Below are 5,117 nucleotides of genomic sequence, written 5' to 3'. Positions count from 1 at the left end.
ATGCGAGGAAGGGGAGGCTTGTTGGAGTCCAAGGTTGTCACTGGAAGAGGACCCCCTAGGGAGACCTGGAGCAAGGTGGTGGCTTGGAGAGGACTGGGGGTGTTTAGAGAGATGTGTTGTAGGCAGAATCCTGGGTGTAGATGTCACATAGCGGGTGAGGGAGGTGTTCATGGATCAAATGTTACAACTTCCAGATCTTCGAGATAGTCCAGTTGAAGCGAGGAGAAGTACGGGGGTGGGGTGTGGGTGAAAAAAGACTGGTCCTGGTGGGCGATGGCTGCGGCGCTGGGTGCTGGAGACAAAGGGCCTTGTTGCACCAATCTCTCTACTTTTGTGGTCTTTGAAATTTTATGTAATACAAAGTTTTTAAAAAAAAACTATGAAGAAGAAGATTGCTATACAAACACCTGGCTTAAGCAACAGTGGTGACACTATTTCCTGAGACGGAAAAGATCGAGAGAAGCAGGGTTGGGGGTGTGGAGATCGGGCACCTTGTTTCAGCCCTGCTGTGTGGAGCCGAGTCAGGCCTCGATCAGAGAGCAGAGGCAGAGGTCTCTGGGATCTGGGGACAAAGCTCTGCCCCCTTCCTCAGCCATTATTCTCCTTTGAGAATGGTTTAGAATGGAGTATCCTGGTTCACTGTTGGCTCAAATAGAGACCAAACACGTGAACAAGAGACACCAGACCACCAGATGCGAGCTGTCCAGCAGACACTGGGGTTTCCAGTTTCACCAGGCTGTGCAGGCCCAGTGACCCTCCATCAAGAGGTGGAAATGGGTTCAGAGCCCGTATCAGCCATCCATTGCATGTAACAAACCACTCCAAAACTTAGTGGCTTGAAACGACGAGGGTTTCTTATTTCTCACCACTCTGTAGGTCAGCAGTTTGGGCTGGGATCAGCTCGGTGGTTCGGCGGCTAGTCTGCTACTCTTACCTGGGGGTCATTCCTGTGGCTACAGTCATGTGTGGCTCCATTTGGGCTGGCATGTCCGGGCTCTTGGCGGGGGCATGTGACCTCTCATCTGTCAGGAGACCAGGCTGGGCATCTTCACAGCCTGGTGGTCTCGAGGCTCCAAGAGGGCACAGGTGGAAGCTGCAAGTCCTCTTGAGGCCTAGCCTCCAAAGCGGTGCAGCCTTACTTCTGCCACATTCTACTGGACAGAGCAAGTCATCAGGTCAGCCCAGATTTAGAGAGCAAGGAAGTAGGTTCCACCTCCTGAGGGGATGAGCTACAAAGAGTTTGTGGCCCTATTTATTCTACTGTAGGCTAGAGGGCCCAAATAAATGACCTGAGCATCTCATTCTGTCCCCAGTAGGCCCACATCTGATAGTCCACCACCTTCTCCCTCAAACAAGCATTATAAAATGGTTGGTGTTCAGGAATTCCCTGGCGGTCTACCGCCGAGGCCTGGGTTCAACCCCTGGTCAATCCCACAAGCTACACGGTGCAGCCAAAAAAAACCCCCAAAAACAAACAAAACAAAACACCAAAACGGTTGGTGCTAATTTTGCAGACCAGTCTATAGATGTTGATTTGTTAGGAATGGCATTTGGCTCATTGGCCGATTGCATTTTTTTTTTTTTTTTTTTTGCGGTACGCTGGCCTCTCACTGTTGTGGCCCCTCCCGTTGCGGAGCACAGGCTCCGGACGCGCAGGCTCAGCGGCCATGGCTCACGGGCCCAGCCGCTCCGCGGCATGTGGGATCTTCCCGTACCGGGGCACGAACCCGCGTCCCCTGCATCGGCAGGCGGACCCTCAACCACTGCGCCACCAGGGAAGCCCGGCCAATTGCATTTTTGAAGATGGCCACTAATATATCTGCCATCCCACATGCTAATCTTACAATGTGATGTTGACAAGCCTCCAGCGAGAGGTGGGGTCTTATGTTCCCTCACCTTGAAACTGGGTGGACCTTTGTAATAGCTTTAACCAATAGAAAGGGGCAGAAGTGATGCATGTGACTTCTGAGGCTAGATCGCAAAGGGCAATACAGCCTCCGCTCTCCTGGTACACTTGTCCTTGGAACCTAGCCACCAAGTTATAAGGAAGCCCAAGCCACATGGAGAGGCCCTCTTTTGGTGTTCCAGCCAATAGCCCTAGTTAGGCCCTCAGCCATCAGCCAGCATCAACTGCCAGACATGTGAGTGAACGAGCCTTTGGATGAGTCCACCCCTGGCTTTTGATTCTTCCAGCAGAGGCCCTAGACATCATGGAACAGAGATAAGCCACTCCCATTGTGCCATGTCTGAATTCTTGACCCACAGAAACCAGGAGAGATAATAATGATTATTGATGTTGTAAGCCACTACGTTTGGGGGTAATTTGTGATGCAGCAGTAAATAGGTAATAATATGGGCTGCTGGTAATAGAGACAAGAAGAAACAGTGGCTTAAACAAACGAATGGTTTATTTCTCTTTTTCCCTGAGAGGGTTTGGAAGCAGGCACCCAGGGATGATGTGGACACACCTATGGTGTCATCAGACGCCCAGGGTCTTTTTTTTTTTGGCCACGCCGCACGGCATGCAGGATCCTAGTTCCCCGACCAGGGATCGAAACTGTGCTCCCCCGCAGTGGAAGCTCAGAGTCCTAACCACTGGACCATCAGGGAATTCCCAGTCCCAGGCCTTTTATCTTGCTTCTCTGCTATCCTCAGCACATGGCTACAATTCTCAAGGTCATCTCCAGGTCCCAAGTAGCTACTGCAGTTCCAGCTATCACATCTGCACTCCAGGCGGGATGCAGGATGAAGCAGAGAGGACAGAGCTAACCTTCACCAATATTGTTTCTATTTCAAGGAGCATTTTTAGAAATCCCTTCCAAGATCTTCTCCTTATATCTCATACCCTAAAATTAAGTCACACAGCCACACCATATGTGCAAGGGAGGCTGGAAATATTGCCTGTTAGCTGGGCTCAGTAAAACTGGGGATCTGGTATTGAGGAGGGGAGAATGGATAGTGGTTGGTGGGCCATTAGTGGCTGAGGTGTTAGAGCAGGATGATGGAAGAGGAGAATCTTCCCCACGGGGAGGAGCTGGAGCCACACATTGCCCCCCTGCCTGCTGCAGCCTCCTTGAATGTTTGGGCACCACGGAGTTTTCCACCTAAGTTGCTTCTGAACGAAGGTTTGACTTCACCCCCTGTGAGGCAGTGGGCTGATGCACAGGGAAAGCTCTGGTCTCTATAACTCCACCCTCCCCATGTGGCCAGCAGGCAGCTGGAATTTTGCTAAATATCCTAATATGCAACCCTGAGCTTGTCACTTCCCTGCTCAACCACCTTCCATGGCTCCAGTTTGCCCCAGTTTAAGGGCAATCCCCCAGTTGAGGGATTGGTGTTGAAGGCCTCGGCCACCTCTTGCACAGCTCTGCTTCCACCCTTGCTTCACGCCCTGCGCCCAAGCCTTTGTGCAGGCGGCTCCCGCTGCTCAGAGCACCCCTCGCCTTGTCTCTGCCTGGGGGGGGGGTCCCACCCATTCTCAGCACTCCTCTAGGGCCACCACTGGCCCTTATGGTGCCTTTGCATGGCTTAGAAGAGGGTGGCCTTCACCCAAGTGGATGCAGCTTCATGCCAGGGCTTGAGGAGTGGCCCACAGGTGGGATTCCACCCACACCTGCCTCTTGCACAGTGAACACCCTGCAAAGCCGTACGGGAAGATGTCACTTCCAAGGACCGCTCGAGCTCCACCACTGGGGGAGGCCCTTCCTTTGCCCTCTTCCGTCTTCAGACCCCATGCCCTGATTTGGGGCTGGCTGTTTCCGGCTTTGCGTCCTCTGACCTGCCCAGGGCCCGTTCCCCCAGATCCATGACACCAACAGCCATCGGGGGAACTGAATCTGCGCCACCGGCCATACCTCTTTCTTCCCACTTTGGGGACCAGCCACACTCCCTTAGTCCTCAGCACACCCAGCAGCAGAATGGAAACCGCTGCTGGGCTGGAAGAGGGGCCACTTGGACAGTGTCTTAGAAGCGACCCAGCCACCGGTCGGTTGGAGTCAGCTGCTCAGAGCAACCCAAATCTGAGTCTCCGAGAGCCCAGGCCAGGCAGGGGGCTCACCCTCTCCTGGGGGTGCTGCGGCCCCACCCCGCATCCCCTCCCAGACCCAACAGGGCCCATTGAACCCACGACCCAGGAACGCACGTGAGAAGACCTTCCATTTCATACCTTTTATTTTATCTGCATCTTCTCTGCCTCCTCCCTCCCCCACCGGCCCACGAGAGGGGGTGGAAGCCCCAGTTGGAAGGGAAGGGACTACTCTCTCCTCCCTGGGGGAGGGCTGGTGTCCCCTGGGCCAGGGCCCAGGGACGGGGGAAGCAGGGCCCTCCGTGGCAGAGCAAGGGCATCGTCCAAGAGGCTGTGGCCGGGGCCGAGGCCCCTCGGATGCCCGGTAGCCCTGAGCCCCGTGGGTCATCAGGAAGGTAAAGAGCAGAGAAGTCAGGGGGCGATGAGAGGACACAGCCTGGAAGGTGTGTGCGCGGCTGACAGAGGCGGACGTGGACTTCTGGGGCTAGGAGCAGAGACCAGGGAATGTGGAATTGGGATGCGGCCCTGGGAGGGAACCCCGGGTGACAGGGGTGACTGGATGTGCAGGGGAGGGTGGACCAGGGAAGACAGGGGGGTGGGGTGGGACAGGGCTGTGCTCCAAGAACCAGGCTCCTGGTAGAGGGGCCGCGCCAGAGGGTCTGATCAGGGACTGGCCCTGAGCAGAGGCCAGAGGGCAGGCAGGGACGGGCCTGTCAGGGAAGGAGGATGGGGACTTTGGGAGGGTAGTGGGGCCGAGGCCGTGGTGCTGCCATAGCCGGCTCTTCAGGTTCCTGGATGCCAGCCCAGCTGGGCGGCCCCAAACCACCGATTTGTGCTTCTGAGTTGCTCGAGGGCCCCCCGCGTGCCTTCAGCCATGCAGGGAAGAGTCCACAGGCAGCCCCCTGGGGCAGGCAACAGCTGTCCCCGGGACTCCTCCCCCAGCCCAGGCTTTCTGGAAACTTCCTTCCCTGCGCAGCCTGAGAGGCCCCCAAGCTAGATCGTCCGCCATCGCAGGGGGTGGGCCGTGGTGGTGGCGGTGGAGGGGAGCCATGCTGGGACGGTTCGGGCCCCCCCCCCCCCCCCCGCGGGGTGC

This window comes from Physeter macrocephalus, unplaced genomic scaffold (genome assembly GCF_002837175.3).
Source record: "Physeter macrocephalus isolate SW-GA unplaced genomic scaffold, ASM283717v5 random_48, whole genome shotgun sequence".
In the NCBI taxonomy this organism is placed as follows: Eukaryota; Metazoa; Chordata; class Mammalia; order Artiodactyla; family Physeteridae; genus Physeter; species Physeter macrocephalus.
Note: the sequence above shows the minus strand (reverse complement) of the source record.